This window comes from Nicotiana attenuata, chromosome 7, assembly GCF_001879085.1.
Source record: "Nicotiana attenuata strain UT chromosome 7, NIATTr2, whole genome shotgun sequence".
In the NCBI taxonomy this organism is placed as follows: Eukaryota; Viridiplantae; Streptophyta; class Magnoliopsida; order Solanales; family Solanaceae; genus Nicotiana; species Nicotiana attenuata.
The window spans coordinates 87,131,448-87,150,813 of record NC_031995.1 but is presented as its reverse complement, the minus strand read 5'-3'; the positions used below and the strand labels follow the sequence as shown (position 1 = coordinate 87,150,813).

The 19,366-nt window shown below is 39.2% G+C and overlaps 1 long non-coding RNA gene and 1 pseudogene across 1 annotated transcript; one reads left to right on the top strand and one right to left on the bottom strand.

The window, feature by feature from the left end:
- Positions 3,188 to 9,640, bottom strand: LOC109230570. Its single transcript, XR_002068677.1, has 3 exons — positions 9,542 to 9,640; positions 9,355 to 9,447; positions 3,188 to 3,499 (listed from the first exon to the last, which is right to left on the bottom strand). It is a non-coding gene; the product is annotated as an uncharacterized LOC109230570 (long non-coding RNA).
- Positions 13,165 to 14,205, top strand: LOC109230223 (annotated as a pseudogene).

The window sequence follows — 19,366 nt, the reverse complement described above, 5'->3', positions numbered from 1 at the left end:
AGAAGCGGCTCCCCATCGCAAAAGCGGAAGTCGCAGATGCGGCTATGTAACCGCAGACGCGGAAATAACTGGTCAGAAAGGGTTTTAATTCCCTTCGCGAAATTTTACAGAAAACATATTTTTAACTTCGGACTTGGGGTGTTCTTGAGCGATTTTGAAGAGGAAATTCAAGGACTTCGATCAGGTAAGCATTCTTGGACTTAGAAGACAATTTTATCATGCAAATACATGAAATTACACTGAAAACTCAAGGAATTAAGGTCAAAAATGGTGGTTTAGGGCTTGAAACCTAAGAGAACAAGAATGGAAATTTGAGGGGTCATTTGGACTCCGATTTTGGTGTTCTTTATATGTATAGACTCGTGGCGAGATAAGGAATCCGGTGATGTGAATTTTATAACTTTTCGAGAAGTGGGCCCGGGGCTCGGGTTTTGCCAACTTCGTGATTTTTGATATTTTTCGAGTCTTTTCGATTGGGTTATATTCCCTTAGCATATTGTGACGTATTCGTTGTGGTTTTGGTCAGATTCGACGCACGAAGAGGTGAATTCGAAAGGCAAGGGCATAGCAAGCTAGGACTTTGGCCAGCTTGAGGTTAGTAATAAATGTAAATGCGGTGTTGAGGGTTTGAAACCCCGAATTTGCACAACGTAGTGCTATGTGAGGTGACTTGCACGCCGGATAACGGGCGTGGGGTAGAGCACCGTCGGGAATTGTGACTCGGTCCGTCTCGCTTAATGAAATTACTACCTAATTGATTGTAGTTTTGTGATATCCTTATAAAAATGGATTAATTGTCATAATTGGGCTTCGTGCCAACTACTTAAATCCTTCAGGGATTATTTTTACTGGTTTCTTACCTTATTTCTAGATATTGAACTCAGTCCTGGTATTTAACACTGTTTTTGTAAACTCAGCCATTTTTCTAAAAGTAGAAACTAAAATAATATTTTAAATGAAGTTTAGGCTGAATATTTTTATATTATTGTGCCGAAAGGCTTATGTGATTTTGGACTGAGTATGGGATCGGACTGCATGCCGCAGTGGTATGACATTGATATTGATATGAGGCCAAGGGCTTGTTTGATTCCACGAGATGGCTTATTATTGCGCTTGGGCCGTAAGGGGCCCCTCCCGGAGTCTGCACACCCCCAGTGAGCGCCGTCAACGTTAAATAAATGGAGCGGGCTGCACGCCGCAGCGGGGTACTAGAGGTACCGGTTTACGTGTTGCATTGCATATTTAATTGTCATTTATCCTTCATCTGTTGTGGTGTTTATTATAATTGTATTCGCTATTTATCGTATTTTTAGCTTTACTTTGTGTTTATTTAGGATTTCTTATCCTCAGACTTTATTTATATTTATTACTTTCTGAGTTGGAAGTACTCACAATACTCCCTGCACCTTGTGTGCAGATTCAGGTACACCACAGGGTGAGTGAGGACTTGTTTAGCTGAGCAGCATTATCCGGGAGTATCGAGGTAGTTGCATGGCGTTCGCAGCCTTGATCTCTCCCATCTACTTTATCCTTTTATTCGTATTTTTCTTTAGAAAGACTTGTGTTAGCTGAATATTCCGTATTAGAGGCTCATGTTCGTGACACTAGATTCTGTGCGCTGATTAGTACTTTTAGTATTTTATTTTTGGGTTTTCGAATGTTAGAGATTATTTCAGAAATTCCGCATTAAATTGGTATTTTTAGTAGTGAATATTTATTTATCTATTGAGATTAATTGGCTAAGGTTGTATAAATAGTCGGGCTTGCCTAGCAATGTGTTGGGCGCCATCACGACCGGGGTTTGGGTCGTGACATTTTGAATCCCAAATCGAGGAAAATTTCGACTTTCCATGTGAAGTCTGCGAACCAGAAATTCTGAATAAGGAATTCTGTTAACCCGAGGGAAGGTGTTAGGCACTCCCGGATTCCGTGGTTCTAGCACGGTCGCTTAAACTATTATAATTGGCCTAATTATCTGATTTTAAACAATTATGTACCTATGTGCAAATTTTAGTTTTAACTGCTATTATTCATTTTTTAGAAAAAATTGCAACGTTATTAAAACACGTCTCGAACCACGTCACATAAATGCACCTGTGGTTTTTGAAATATTTTAACATCGTTGAGATTTGGATTTGGGTCACATAAATGTGCACTCGAGTTTAGGAAAGTAGATTATTAAAATACGCGCCTAAAGCAATTACGCATTTGCGCTTTGCGAGGGCTATGGAATTTGCTAAATGGCACACCTCGAATTCTAAGGTTGTGTTAAAGCTAATTAAAACGAGGGCCACGCAATTATCATTTTTGTTTGTCATGGCGCACCTCAACTTTATTTTAAAGGATGTCCTAACTAAAATTCAGAGAGTCATGAACTATTATTGTCTATTATGGTTCAATTTCTATTCTAACTAAGGGACTTAAATAATTAACACTAGCCATAACTAAAGTTCTAATTAATTAATTAAAGGGCTATTAATCATATGAGCAAATAAAGAGACAATTAATTTTAAGAAAGGGCCAACAGTTGAAAATCAAATTGGGCTAGACATGAGGCCCAACAGCCTGTTGTGGCTAATAAGACCAATCCGTTTCCACTCACATGGATTCGTGGTCCAAAGCCCATGGGATGGCCCAAACCGTTAAGAGCTAAATCTGAATCAACTCAAGTTCGGATCACCATTCACACGCATAGTATATGAAATCAAAAATATTGACACAAGCCCTTGAGAAAACGAGTGCAAAGCAGACCACTGAACTTTCCAGTTTTTGATTTTTAAAATCAGTTCGATTCACAGTTTTTTTAGCACTCAAGAACCCAGGTGGAAATTAGGCAATACCAAACTAGCATGTTACTGAAATGATTGACTCAAAATTCATCCCATTGTCCATGTGATGTACAAACCAAATTCTAATTAAACTTAACAACTTTGCAAAAGTACTTAGGTCCAAATAAGAGGTCCAGACTCACGTTCTTATTCAAGCCAAACACATGCCGATGAACTAATTAATGAGATGCTGTGGAGACTAAATGAAACACATTCATTTTTTCTGAACCTTCGTTTCCAAAACAGAACAATTAAATTATATTCTAATCCTGATTTAACACATTCTCAAGGTGCTTGTTAACATATTAAAACTGAAAAAATAAACCACTGAAACACTTATCTACATGATCACATGGACCACTTAACTTTAGACATACTCCTTTCAACAATATGTGTCTAGAAGCTGGACTATACACTGATTGTCAGATAGACTAGTGTTCCAATCTCATGGACATATACAATTTCCAAGCAGTGCTTGAACACCTAAAATAATACCACCACAACAGTCCATATTCAGAACAAGTATAAAGAAGTATAAGAAGATCAAGCTAATCTAAATAACTTTAAAGGTGCAGAAACATTGAATAACAACTACTTCTGTATAAATCTCTATTCAAATGAACTGATCTTCACTTTCATCCATTTTCATACATTGAAGGTGAGATGAATACCTGGAAAAGAATAGAGATAAAGAAAAGCTAAGAATCAGTGGGTTCAGCTCAATGCAAAGCAGCAGCAACACAGCACAGGTATTAGCCCAAGAATAAACAAGGAATGATCAACTTTGAAGCAATTTCGAACCAGCAACAGTATTCAATAAAGTCCAGCAATTAAAAATCAACCCAAAAATGACCTAAACACTTGAATACCAAGCAGATTCAACTCATTTTAAACCTTCAGTTGCTCATGAATTATTTCAGAATGAATATCTCAGGAATTTCAGGGATTTTCTTTAATAGAACAGTGAATATTTTGAAGTTTTCAGCTGCCTATATTTCTCTACTTTTTAGCTCTTAAAATCTGATCTCTTGCCAGGCAAGAATGCCATGCCTTTATAGGCAAGCAATTAGGGCAGCCCTGCTGATTTTAGTTTACCCCTTAGTTCCTTTTTTAATTTCTTGTTTTAGCTTAAGACTCCCTAAAATTCTGACTTGTTACTCAAGTTATACTATCAAAAGTCTGAAATTCAAAAAGAACCCCCCACTAGAAGCTTCCTAGGCAGTTACACTAAGATTCCCTAAGTGTGTTGCCTATACTACCCCTAATGACCCCTGTATTTACCTCTAGTCTACCAAACAGGGATCCGGGCCAAAAGACATGGGTCAAAGAGACCTAATAGTCCAAATTCATGGCTTGGCCTGCTCTTCTTAAATGTTTACCAGAAATAACCAAGGTTCAAACAAACTATTAGCCCAAATAAAATTCAAAATCTAGCAGGATTAGGAAAGCATTTATCTCCTAGGTTGGTCAAGCTAGCAAATCAGAATTATTAAAGCAATGAACTGATTAAAGAAAAAATGCAAAATCAAACAAGTATGAAAACCTAACTATGCAAAAGCTGGAACACGTAAACAAGTACGAACACCTAACTAAAGGGACTGCCTAAGATGATCACATACAAAAGGGCTTTTTTGAAGGAAGGAACAAAAAAAAGAAAGAAGAAGAAAACAGAACAAAAATTAAAGAAAACAGTAATAGAAAAACAAAGAAGACTAAACATACCTCTTCAACACTAGGGGGTATTCTCTTTTGCGACAGATCCTCGACAAACTCATGGACTTGAGGCCGGAATCAAACTCAATCATGTGTTCTCAGATGAGAACACATAGTTGAACTCAATTCCGAGCTCTAAACTTCACTATTCCGCTGATTCATACTTTTGGAATTTAGGGCTTGCCTTAGATTCGAATGATTTCAGGGCGATTCGAAAGGAAAGGAGAACAGATTCGGAACGGGGAGGGTTTGGAGACTCCTTGGTGTTAGTTTGGTGGGAAAAAGGGTCGGCGCCGCCACCGGAGAAACTGTGGCGGCGCTAGGGTTCTTGGCTTCAAATGGCTATTCGAGGAGTACCATGAAGATTCGAAGGGAATGGATTCCAGATCCGTTATGAGGGGGTGACAAGGGTGTTGTGGTGTAAATTTGGTTAGGATTGGACGCCGGCCACCGCCGTAGGCGATTTTCGGCGGTGGCAGACGGCGGCTCAGGGCGGAGGTATCTGTCTTTAGGGTTTGGTAGAGAAGAGAGGCAAAGGGGGTAGGGGGGGGGGTCGTTAGGACAATTATATATCAACGACACCCTAGCTTCTCATCCGTTAGATCTCCTAACCTTGACGGTTGAGATCAAACGGAGAGCTCGTTTGAATTGGATGGGGGTGGATCGGGTATTGGACGTGGGTTTTTTGGACGGGTAATTTGACTGGGCTGGTGATTGATTCAAAGACTGGCCCAACAATTTGGGATTTTTAATAAAAACCTTTAATTTCCTTTTCCTTTCTCTTTTCTCTCTCTTTTTTTTTCTGAAAAAAAATTAAAATTAAAAATGCTAAATTGAATTAAAAACCAAATTAACTCATTAAAAATACCAACTAATCCTAATTAAAAAAATAATTCGAAAAATCGAAGATTAAAACTAAAGGGTGCAAAATGACTATTTTTTTTGTGATTTTCTTTTCTTATAGAACAACTTAATTACACATAATTCTTAAAATGCAAAATTAAATCCTAAAAACAAATGCACATGTATTTTGTAATTTTTATGTATTATATAAACTAAAATGCAAACAAAAATGCAAGCAAACATGAAAATTATGCAATTAATTCCTAAAAATCAAATAATTAAAAGAAAAATCCTAAATCTAAGAATTCTGTAGGAGTAATTCACGCGAGACAAAAATCACGTGCTCACAGCTGCCTCTCTGTTCTTACTACAATTTATATCCGTTCTTATATTGATTATAGATCAAGTACTCTGCGTCGGAAAATTACACTTTAAATATGAAGTCAATTTTTTTTTGTATATGTATTAGATGTTGAATCCTCTCGGATTCTTTGCGTGTTTGCACTTTTTTTGAATTCGAAAATCCTGTATCTTCCATTGCAAGTACTTCTTTCTGTTACTTGATGCATGTGTTCATTGGGATCGATGTTCAGTCACTACTTCTCTGTGATAGTTGTTTCATGTTTCATGGCGATCAATTAATGTGGGGATATACCTGCTAGTTGCTTTAGTAGTAATTAAACATTATAGGATCCTCCGATTTCCGACAGATTCTCCTGGAACTAAAGGTAGATTTTTGATGTGCATTCGCTAGTTGATTTGTAAAATTCTATATGCAAATTAATATAGCTCATGGCTGAAAATTTGAAGTTATTGAAGCAGATAGCTAATTGAACTTCTGTAATTTGTTTGTCAAATTTGAAGTTATCAAAGATAAGTTCCCTATCCTAATCATTGAGGAGTTGTTGGATGAGCTTGGTGGTTCTAAGGTGTTTACAAAAATTGACCTCAGGTCCGGATACCATCAAATAAGAATGGATCCTACTGATATAGCCAAGACAACATTTAGGACTCATTCAGGCCACTATGAATATCTAGTGATGCCATTTGGGCTCACTAATGCTCCTTCTTGTTTCCAAGGTCTTATGAACCACATCTTCAAGGAATACTTAAGGAAGTTCATCTTAAAGCCCGTTTGGCCAAGCTGCAAAAATCAGCTTATTTTGAGAAGTGTTTTTTTTCAAAAGTGCTTTTCTCAAAAGTACTTTTGGTGAGAAGCAGTTTGTGTTTGGCTAATTAGTTTGAAAAGCACTTCTGAGCAGCAATTAGTGTTTGTCCAAGCTTTAAAAAACTGCTTCTAAGTGTATTTTTCTCAAAAAAGTGCTTTTGGAGAGAAGCTACTTTTTTCTGCTTCTCCAAAACTGCTTCTGCTTCTCCTCAAAAGCACTTTTTTCCTTTCAAAAACTTGGCCAAACACCTCAATTTTTGGCCAAAAGTGCTTTTGGCCAAAAAAAAGCACTTTTGGCCAAACAGGCTATTAGTATTTTTTGATGACATCCTAGTTTTCAGCAAAAGCATGAAAGATCACCCGGTACACCTTAAGCTGACCTTTGAGTTATTGGTGAAGCACAACCTGTTTGCAAGGGAAGCCAAGTGCTCATTTGGGAGCAACATGATTGAATGCCTTGGCCACTTTATCTCTGCTGATGGGGTTGCTACTAATCCCAGAAAGATTGTTGCTGTTCAAGATTGGCCTGTTCCAGCTACTATTAAGCAGCTAAGGGGGTTCTTGGGACTAGCTGGATACTACAGAAGGTTCATACAAAGGTATGGAGTGATTAGCAAGCCACTCACTGATCTGCTGAAGAAGGACAACTTTCATTGGAATGATAAGGCTACCACAACTTTTGAAGCTCTAAAAACAGCTTTAGTCACTGCTCCTGTATTGGCTCTACCTGATAGTTCTCAGCAGTTCATAGTGGAAACTGATGCATGTGACATTGGGATAGGGGTAGTCTTGATGCAGAAGGGACATCCTATTACCTACATCAGTAAAGGAGTCTCTCATAGGTATCAAACTCTGTCAGTCTATGACAAGGAACTCCTGGCATTAGTGTTGGCTATCACTAAATGGTCACAGTACCTGAGAGGAAGACACTTCATAGTAAGGACTGACCAAAAGGCACTTAAGTTTCTCTTGGAGCAGAAGCTTCACACTGGTACTCAAATGAAGTGGATAGCCGAAGTCATGCAATTCGACTTCACTATAGAATACAAGAAAGGTAGGGAGAACAAGGCTGCAGATTCATTGTCTAGATTGCCTGAAGTAGAATTAGTTGCATTGCATATCAACAACTCTGGGTCAGTCTTGTTCCAAAGGATCATGGAAAGTTGGCAGAATGATCTAGAGTTGCAGGACTTGATAAAAAAGATACAGAGCTAGGAGGAGGAAAACCGTGGCTATTCTTATGATAATCAACAGTTGAGGAAGAATGGGAGGCTAGTTGTGGGAAATGATGCAGAACTTAGGAAGGATCTGACTCAACAATGGCATGATCTTCCTATAGGAGGCCACTCTGGTATCAATAATACATACAGGAAACTGGCATCACTATTTTATTGGAAAACAATGAAGGAGGATATCACTACATATGTCAAGGAGTGTGTTGTATGTCAAAAGAGCAAATATGATAGTTCTCATTATCCTGGTCTGCTCCAACCCTTGGCAATTCCTAGTACTGCATGGTCAAGTATTAGCATGGATTTTGTGGAAGGATTGCCTAAATCCAAAGGCAAATCAGTAATTTGGGTGGTGGTGGATAAATTGACTAAGTATGCCCACTTTGTGGGAGTTTCTCACCCATACACAGCTGCAGACATAGCTCAACTATTCCTAGATAATGTATACAAATTACATGGTATGCCTGAGAACATAGTGAGTGATAGGGATCCAGTGTTTGTTAGCAAGGTTTGGCAAGAACTTTTCTCTGCTCATGGAGTTACCTTGAGCACATCCACTGCTTATCATCCCTAATCCGATGAGCAGACTGAGGTTCTTAACAGGTGCTTGGAGACCTAAGCAGCATTTGAGAGTGGTGCTTCAGACTTGCGGGAACATAAGCTATATGCTAAGTTCTCCAAGTGTGAGTTCTGGTTGGATTTTGTGGCATTCTTGGGGCATGTTGTATTAGGCAAGGATATTAAGGTTGATCCCAAGAAGATCGAGGCAGTTCAGAGTAGGCCTCGTCTCACCATGGCGACCGAGATTCAGGAGCTTCTTGGGGTTAGCAGGTTAATATCGCCGGTTTGGGGAGGGCTTCTCATCTATTGCAGGAGTTGCAATTTCAGTTTTCATCTCTTCCATTCTCGGATCTGAAAAATGTTATTCAGGTGGCTACTTATGTATTTTGCCTATATATATATATATATATATATATATATATATATATATATGGTTTTGCTAATCTACTACATAGTTGTAGTAGGTTAGCATTGTGTACATATTTGACTTCACTTAAATGCCCTTGATAGGGGTTCAACAATACATTAATGATAAGGGTGTTTTTGTCATTCTAGTGAAAACTTAAACCTACATTCTTCTCCCTCTTTTTTATTCTGGCATTCTCTTACTTTGGCTTCCTCTTCCGATCGGTGAAGGAGTGGCAACTCGATGCTTTTGTAATGTGATTATTTGGGGTTATCTTCATTTAATTTTCTATAAATATTTGTATTTTTCAAGTGTATCTCTGGACTCTGGTTCAACTGTTATATTCACCTATTCCAAAATTCCGATAGGTCGATAGGCACTAAAATTCCGATGGTTGGCAGCACTAACTAGGGTATGAAATTTATTCTCTTTATCTTCTCTTGAATTTTTAGTGCATCACTGGAACTTACACAATAATAATGGAAATAATGGGTAATGAGTCTCCAATATGAAGTTCTACAACTTGGTATCATACTATGCAAAATAAGTGGTAGAAGTAAGAGAGAGAGAGAGAGAGAGAGAGAGAGTGAGAGTGAGTGTTACCATTGAAAGAGAAGAAGAGGCGCTAGAAAATAGCCATCGAAATACATTGAAGCTCTGCAACTTGATATCATACTGAAAGTTATGCAGTAGCCACTGAAAGAGAAAAAGAAAACGATGGAAGGAAAATTGTTTAACTCAGATGTATAAATTGTTTTGGAGAAAAGAGATTGGTCTTGAATATATTTACCTTTTATTTTTGTGAGCTGCGGATAGTGTTGCCATTGACGGTAGATAAGAAAGGAATAGGTGAAAGAAAATTTGATTTGCATTTTGGGTAAGACGACAAAAAAGCCCTTGTCAATAATGCTTAGTTGAACCCCTATTAAGGGCATTTAAGTGAAGTCAAATATGTACACAATGCTAACCTATTATAACTATGTAGTAGGTTAGCAAAACCCATATATATATATATGATGAGTGATGACTTAACCTGGTAAGACCTTTTCCATTACATCCCTTCTCTTCCAACTCTGTTTTCAAACAAAATGCAGGACAGAATATATTTCTCTCTGATATCTTCGCTATATGCATTTCCCTCGACTTTAACAACCTTTGTAACAATGAAAGCACCAACATTTATGCAAGAACTTTTCAGTGATTCTCAATGGTAGAAGAAACATGCATAAATATAACCAAGGAAAAGTCAATATTTAGACTAGACAGATTACCAATTATTACTAACATACAATTCAAAAATAAAACACCAAGTCTTCCTTCTCCAACCTAAGTTAAACAACATACTACTAAATTAAATCATGACACTATGAGATCCTCCTCATACTAAATAGGCTGTCCTTGTGCAGTACAAAAGATTCTATGTTCTTCATATTAATACCGATCTTCTTCATCACCCTACTCTTTGTATCATATATGTATAATGCACTCGAGTTCTTATGCTTAAAAATCAATACTTCACCATTCCTCGCTCCAGCAACAGCAACAAGTTTCCCAAGATTTGGCATTGTTCTCTCATTCTGTCTTGCTGTTTTGTTTGGACAGATATAATTCGTCAACTCTACCACGATACTATGTTTCTTGGACCAAACTTGCCCTTGAAAATCTTCCAAAATCCAGACATCCATTTCTATTTCAGAAGCACTGTAACTCTACCAAGGAATAGTTGTTCCTTTTAATCACATTGCCAAGTTTAGGAAGATGAGTTATACTGCATCTTCCCTCTTTCACTTGCATTGAAACGATATATTCACCTGAATCAACGTACCAATGCAGAATCCTTCCATTTATTGACACTGGATCCTTCCAGGATAAATTAAGTGGATTAAACGGACGATCATTTAGATCTTCCCACGGACCAGAAACTCGTTCCCACTCATTATCCGCGCTGCCTAGATTTAACATCTCGAAACCATAAGAATCAGCATAAACATGCACTACTTTATACTGTTTTATCGAAGAGTCAAATCCAAGAGCTGCACTACAGGCTTTATGTGGGCAACCTGAAGGACATTTAGGGATAGTGAGGGAAAACTTTGTTGCTGGATTTATTACTTGTAGTTCCCCCTTGTCCTTTGGTAAATATTATCAATAAAAATCCATCGCAGCCAGGACGAACCTTACTTAATCGATATATCGCAAGATCACAAGACTCAAATTCAAGTTCTTTTCCGATCTCAATCAGCTTTGTTTTCATATGCCTTGCTGATGCTGCCTGTATCAGTAATTGTGATTTCGATTCCATGAAATTTTGCTCAACGAAAGGACTTCCGGAGAACATCTCTTTCCATGCTTTGCACACAGGCATGAAATTCTTGTAAATGTATATATTATACTTTCTGGAAAATAGAAAAGACTAGTCTTTTCTACTTTGTTTGTTCCTTTGCTTTTATCTTTTCCATACTCGTTCTCTTTTAAGCTCTGCATCTCTAGCGCGAATTTAATGTCATCAATTTCAGCAACTTGATCCCACATTCTTGTAGCGTGTACATCAACAAAGAGCTCCATACTGGTTTCTGAAGGAAATTTATAGGAGAAAACTTTGTTTGAGGACTTGAACAAGTAAAAATCAATTTGGCTATCAGCTTTTGAAAGTTCAGTTAGCTATTTGCTTCTGTAACTTCAATTTTCCACCATGAGCTATAGTAATTCATGCATAACTAATACCTACATAACTTATCCCAGAACCAAATTGTTGGGTGTGCGAACAAAGTCCTATATTGGTAGCTAAAAAGATTGGGAGACTACATATAAGGTATAGGGATCTCTTAATGGATCTCTTAATGGTGTGAGGTCTTTTGGGGAAATCTCTGCGGGTTTGGCCTAAAGCGGACTATATCACACCATGTTAAAAGTATTTTTGGGTTGGTTGAGCCCAACAACTGGTATCAGAGCCCAGGTTTAGCGGGACAAATATGGATATGACAAAGTGATAGTGCAGGGCGGGGCGCACACAAGAAGAAGCTAGTTGTGGGCTTCGGTTGCCATAATACTATAACAATGAAGGTGGCACGCTGCGAATCTTGAAAAAAAACCCGTGAATCATGGTAGTGAGCCACGTGGAACTTAGTTTAGGTATGTGAACAAACACTCACAAATGACCTCCTATTACTAGAGCAACTAGCAGTTATATCCACATTACTGAAAACTAGCAACTAAGATTAGAAGGCCAACTGACTGAACATTGACCTTCATGAAACATGCATTGAAGCCTGGTTTTGTTCTTTAATATGTACGAGTAATGGTATATTCAAGATTTAGAATCACTGGTATTGTTCTTTAATATGTTGTTATTTTTATTTCTTTTTCAGACATATATATTAGCTCCGATAAATTAGAAAAAAGGTTTATGACATTGAAGCCTAAAGAATTGTATTGAATGATCATAACGAACACAAATTAACTTCAGGAATCACAAAATTCCAGCTATAACTCATATGTCAACCATGCATATTTGTCTTCGATGATTGCATAAATCAACAAAAAGTTTTTGTAATTAGTCACAAAAAACTTACTAATACATAAATTAGTAGATAATAATAATAATAGCTTTGAACAATTATCACATCGGAATAAGTGAATAAGAACGTACGTAAAATTGTATTTAAGCGACAGAAGAGAACCTGAGCAATTTGATTCCGTGAGAAAAAGAAAAGAAGAGTGGCACGGAAAATAGTAATTTTTAGTCTATTTATATGTTCCATCTTCAGTGTACATTAGGACTTTTTAATGTGGATTTGTATGCATAAGGCCTATTATCAAAATTATATCCATGGTTCGAATTTCGAAAGCAAGGGTTAATAATGCATGAATCATGCATTGACTAAAATATGTGGTTTTGCTTATCTAAAAAATTAAAATAATTTAATGCATGACTATTATTTTATAGTTACTTTAGTTATTTTAATTCATGTGTTATTAATTATATGTAGGTTCTTGCATAACTTATTGGAAAAAAAGTTCTCTCAGAGAAAGAAAAATAATATCTTGAGTATTATAAAATGATGAATTATATACAAGTAGGGGCGGAGCTAGAGTGGGCGAAGTGGGTTCGGCCGAACCCAGTAATTTTGGTTCAAATTCTCTATTTAACTTAAAGAATCATCGAATATTTATAAAATTACTAATTTAGAACTCAATAACTTAAAAAGATTAGAATCCTGAACCCATAAAATAGTGACCTAATTTTTATGTGGACTTTGATGATATCATCTTAGTGGATAACCATGAACCAATTACATAAATGTTAAGAAGGATGTCTGACTGCAATATAAAAACCAGAGTTCCCTACTCAACTATGCAAGATTCTTCTTGCTTCTCTCCTTTCCCTCTTCCAAGTGTAGTTGCAAAATCAATATGAGAAGCTTTGGGAATTTGGGGCAATGGCCCCGACTTGCTACTGCTTTGGCAATTTGCTTTGTAGCTAGCACTGTTGTTGCTGATTACTCTTTTGGGTTTATTTCTCCCTCACCTTCTTACAACTCTATGAAGTATTACAAATCACCATATCCACTTAAGTATCATGTACCTACACTTTACTACAAATCACCTACTCTGCCAAAGAATTATTACAAATCACCTACTCATTCAAACAACTACTACAAATGACAATCACCTGCAAACTACTATAAGTCGCCAGCTCCTTCAAAGAACTACTATAAATCTCCATCTCCTTCAAAGAATTACTATAAGTCACCATCGCCAGCAAAGTATTATAAGTCGCCAGTTCCTTCAAAGAACTACTACAAGTCTCCAGCTCCTTCAAAGAACTACTATAAATCACCATTGCCCTCAAAGTACTATAAATCATCAGCTTCTTCAAAGAACTACTACAAGTCTCCAGCTCCTTTAAAGGACTACTACAAGTCGGCAACTCCTTTAAAGCATTATTACAAGTCATCGTTGCCTGCAAAGTACTACAAATCGTCATCGCCTGTAAAGTTCTACAAGTCACCATCCCTTATAAAATATTCCAAATCGCCTACTCCCTCTAAATACTATAGGTCGCCGTCACCAACAAAATATTATAAGTCTCCAGTTTACTACAAGTCTCCACCACCACCAACTTATTATGAGAAATCACCTTCGTACTACAAGTCACCTCCACTTCCATCAAAACACTATGAGCATCCATCTTCGTATAAGTCTCCAACTCCACTTGTACAAAGAATTTATACCTTCTTAAAATCTCCTCCACCTCTACCAAAATACTTTGAGCAACCTATAATTCACCACCTCCACCAATCACCTATGAAAAAACATCATCATATTATTCAACTCCACCACCGACGAACTATTTCAAGCCAACTCTCATTTATGCTTCACCTCCACCACACGAGAAGTACGAGCTATCTGCCAACTATGCTTCACCCCACCAACAACCTACTAATTAACTAATCAGTCATTTTTCGCCATTTTCATGACTTTTAATTCCTTTTAGTCCTCCTATTCTCCATTTCCTCTGCCAAAATACTTATATACGCTTCCAGAAGGCTGTGCTTGTTTTATGTTTTTCCTTCTTTTAATAGTTTGTCATATGTATTATTTGAGATTTTTGTAAAATGCTCGAGATCTACTTCAGTTTGGCTTAATGTATCAAGATTCTTTTTGGTGTAATCTCGAGAATTCTATTTCGCGTAATACTATCTCCTTCTTTGTCTATATTGTTTGCTCTATTTAATTGGCTGAATTCTTTCATTGGTCTATAAGTATACACCTTCTGAACTTTCATTTGAAGAGAAACCACCTCAGAGTATCATCTCTAGGGAATTGTTCCCTAGAGTGGTTTATAATTATCCACAAAGCAACAAGAAAAGTACTTTATCAACTTCTGAGAAAGTAAAATTTTGTTAATTAAATTAAGAAGACATTTGAGTTTATGCAAATGCATCATTTTAACTAGGGTGTACATGGACCGGGTTAGTTAGGTTTTTATCAAAATCAAACCAAACCAACTATATTGGTTTGGATTGGTTCGGTTTTGTCGGATTTTTCGAGTTTTCGAATATTTTTTTTTTTTTTTTGCTACATGAATATTATTCTAATCTTTGTTAAAGTTATAGATATAGTTTTGATAAGTGAATATATGTTTAGTAAATATTGAAAAAGTTGACAAACATATGATCTATTAAAATATTCTAATAAGAGAATTTTTTCAGTAACACATGATAGATATTTTCTTAGTCGTCTAACAATAATTTTTCGCTAATGTACACTTTCAAGGTTAACACATGATAGGATCCCAAATACTACTATATTTTTTAAAGAAAATTCAATATAAAGTCTTTAAAATATATAAATTAAATATTTATATGTCGGTTTGGTTCGGGTTTTATTACTCAATACCAAACCTAGTCGGATTTTTTAATCGGTTTGGTTTGATTTTTTGGTTAGGTGCGATTTTCCGGTTCGGTTTGAACACCCCTAATTTTAACAATTCTTTTTCTAACATGGAGCAGAGGAAAATGCAAGGGGTATTGACAGTTTTCTCCTCAAAGACTGCTCTTTTCATTATTGAATTTTTTGTTAGAGAAGCAACCAACTAATTTCAATTAATTCATAATTTTAGTTTTTGACTTGTAGGAAAAAATTACAACTGTATAATGCAGCTTTAGTTAATCTTTACCTTACAACAAACTATACAATGCAACTCCAACAATATTGTCGCTTCCAACTTATTAAGATATTGATAAACAACTCACAATACTATGATTCATTAGTAAAAAACAATTATTTGTACTGCATCTTTTTGCCTTTCACTTTTCAAGTATGATATTTCTTTTGTAATGTCCGTGCACATATTATCATGTTTATATACATATACACACTGTCCCACTAATTTAATATTTTTCTTACAAATTTCGGCACTTTTTGTAAGTTAGGGGTAGTTGTGCATATCTCTACGATGCACCAGAGTGAGGCTAGTCTGTTAGGACTTGGTCTTAGACTTGTTTACCCTCGAATCCGGATAACAATTGAATTTATATGGGGTTTTAAGGATCCGTGAACTAAAAGATACAAAAGGTTTTTAGGTTAAGGAAAATAAAGATAAAGACTCAACAATTGCTGTTAAAGTAAATAATTGCAGAATATAATATTGCTTAGAACAATTGTGCTTGATGATCCACAAGAATTTAGAGAGATACCCATTTATACATTCTGATTAAGGGTAAAAATAAGGTAGGTAAATTGATTACATCGTGGATCCCTGTAATTACGCCTTAATGGCCTGAAGTGGTTGAGAAAATCACGTTTGGGCGAGATATCCGGCGACGCTTGGTTATCCGTTACGAGCCCGGCTTCCGACCTTGTGTGTTTCTCCATCCGGTGGTGATTCCTTTCGAGCTCTGTAACGGTCTCGAAATGACTCGACCTCGGTTGTAGACGTGGCCGTCGTTCTACCTTGCATCCAGGTCGGGTTCGATGGCCCCGACTTGCTCCGGACCGGATCCAACCCGGTCGGGCTCAAGCAAAAAAAAAGGGTATCACCCAATACAGATAGTCCCCTCGTTTATTAGAGAGTAATGATAATAAACGATATGACCGGTGACGTGATGCCCGTGACGTATGGCCATACGCCAGGTGAAAAAGCCATCGAGTGCTCTGACCACGCCTGCTGCAGGCATTTAATGCTTCTCTTAATTATCTGTCGCTTCGTGTTTGTGGCTTCGCGATTCGTGCCACCGCCTCATGAAAAAAGTATAAACGACCCTTCCAGGTTCAACATTTCCTATCTTTCTCAAATTCTGCATTGGTTGTATTTTCTTTTCGTCTCTTCGTAAAGCTTTAAGAAATGGCGAAAACTTCACAAAGTGTTCCTTCTAGACCAAGCTCGGCCGCGAGCCCCGCTAGATCTGATGAACATGCACCAGAACCCCCATTGAAAGCATTCACACCGACTGGTTGCTCGGTATCTGCCGACTTCCAGGTTGAAAACCCATCATCGGTCCCGGGCCGTGGCGAACCGGCATCGGAGTACATTAGTCTAATCACTCCCGGTTGCCTAGACCGGGTGAGGGCTGAATGTAGATGGGAAGGGAAAGACCTGGTCGCCCCTTCCCGTGACGAGTCGATTATGACTCACGTCGAGGGATATCTTAGCGTATATACATATCCCTTCACCTTAGGCCCCTTAGAACCCATCATAGTGGAGTTCTGCCGGCGGTACGAGGTGACCTTAGGTCAGATCCACCCCTCGATGTGGCGGATCGTATATCTCTTTCGGTTTTTTGTTGAGAGAGTCGAGGGCGATTTCCCCTTTACCCTCGACCATCTTCTTCGACTATACAGCCCCCGAATATTTCGAGGGGGATTAATAAAACTGGCCCGCCGGGCTAGCAAACCCCCATTCTCCAGCATCGATGAAGACAAAGACCGAGGCTGGATGAGCAGGTTTGTCCGGATCAGGACGTCCGACCTGATTCCGGCCGATTGCATGCCATTTCCGGAGAGGTGGAACCTCAAACGTAAGTATTTTCTCACTGTTCATCTTTTAGAGCGTGTTTTCCTCAACTTCTTCCTGAAACCCCCTTTTCTTGTGCAGCGGTGACCCAAACTCCAGCTGCCATCAAGGATCTGGCCGGCTGGGTAAACAAGATAGTGGCCCAGCGGCCATATTCGGAGCGAAACTGGAAGGAAATCTCCAAAGGTCGGTGGGAGGCGAAAAACCATGGTAAGCCTTCTTTTTGACCGGTAGCGCATTTCAAGTTAACGCATTTTTTCTTGTATATCAGGAATGCATCATAACCCTCGTGTTTTGCAGGCTTGCCCAAGGACGCGGAGATGAGGTCTTCAATACTATGCCCCCTTCCGGTTCCGGGAGAAAATAAAAGGCCCGGGGAGTCCGGTACGGACGAGCCTCAAAGGAAGATTAAGCGGACAAAAGGGCCGCCCGCAAACTAAAAAGCCAAATCGTCTTGTCCTCCGAGGAGGAGGACGACAAAGAGGATGACAATGAGGAGCAGCCGGAGCTCGTCCGCCATCGATCCATTCGACCGGACCCTGAGCCGGTGGTCGATCCAGGCTCCATCCAGTTGAGGCTCCTCTCGAGGACGTGAGGGTTGAGGATGCTAGTGAACCCTCGGCCCCTGCGCGGGCATCCCCGGGTACCGATCACCCGGTTACGTCCCCTCCATCTTCCTCGACTTGGGGGCAGCTGCGCGACGACATCCCGATGATGGGAGGTAGCTTCGAGACCTTTTTTGATGGGGTTCCCTCCGCCAACACTTTCGGGCTCGAAATCCCCGGAAAGACCTAGGCCGAATCAAGTGGGACTTCGGCCGTCAACAAGCTTTGTTGATAGGTTTCCAGCTCCGAGCCTGGACCCGGACTGTAACAGGATAGTAACTTTTGCTATCCCAAAGACGTCCGGGCTCTGGGGCCCCCGGTCGGGGTTGCAAGCTACCTTCATCATCTGATGACAGAGGAAGACCGGGCCTGCGACCGAGGCTATAGATTGGACATGCCTTTTCAACGAAGCCCAGCAGGCGCAGCTCAAGGTATTTGCTTCTTCCTTTATTTCTAATATTTTGCCTTGTGACCCAGTACTGACTCTTTAGACTTTTCCTTTTGCAGGCATCGGTGCTATATCACTCGATGTTCCTCCGAATCAAAGACAAGATGAGAGCGGAGCGAGAGGAGGCGCCGGGTCCTGAAGAGAAAAGCTGTAGAAAGCCGGACCGGATTGGACCTTTTGAATAAAGAGCACGCGTCCTGTGCTATTCGGCTGGAGGAAGCAAAGAAAGAGCTCGGTTCCAAGCTAGGGGGTGCAAGCCGAGCTTAATCGGGTTAAGGCGAGCTTGACGAGAGCAGAGCCGAACTTAATTGAGAACAAAGCCGAACTGTGAAGCCCGGGTGCAACAGTTGGAGTCGGAGAAGACTTCCCTTCGGGAAGAGGTTGCGGACTTGACGTTGGCCAATGAGGCTCGAGTCCTTGGAAATTGAGCTATGGACCAATCGATTTTGGAAGCTGAGGCTAAAGTTTCTCAGGCCGAGGAGACTGCCAACGATATGGTGGCCCAATATAGGGCCGATGCTGATGCGGCCAACCAGCAGTCAATAATGTTAGCCGAATATGCGAAGTGTCAGGCCCGGCTTGAAGTTCTTACTGAACTCCAACGTCCGCGGTTTCGATCTTGCATCGGACGTCGCCAAAGCCGCCGAAGCTGAGGACGCTTCGAGAAGGGCGACGTTCCCCGAAGAATTCGAGGATGGCTCCGATTGATCCGGGAATAGGCTAGGCTTTGTTTTGTTTTTCCCCTCTTATGTAATTGCTCCGGTAGCGAGCTTTTTTATGCAACACTGCCCTTTGCCATTTATTGCTCCTTTTTCCATCTTGTTATTACTTTGCCTTTTATCTTTTTGGAACGATGGTAGTCCTTTATATTTTTCGAAATAGTTCCGAGTGAATGTATTCGAACTCAGGTGAATTTCGATCTTCGGGTTTCTCAAGGCAGTCCCGAGTGAGTTCGATTCGAGCTCGGTGAAGTCTAACCCTTAGGTTCTTCGAAGCAGTCCCGAGTGAGTCGGCTCGGACTCGGGCACAATTTGACCTTCAGGT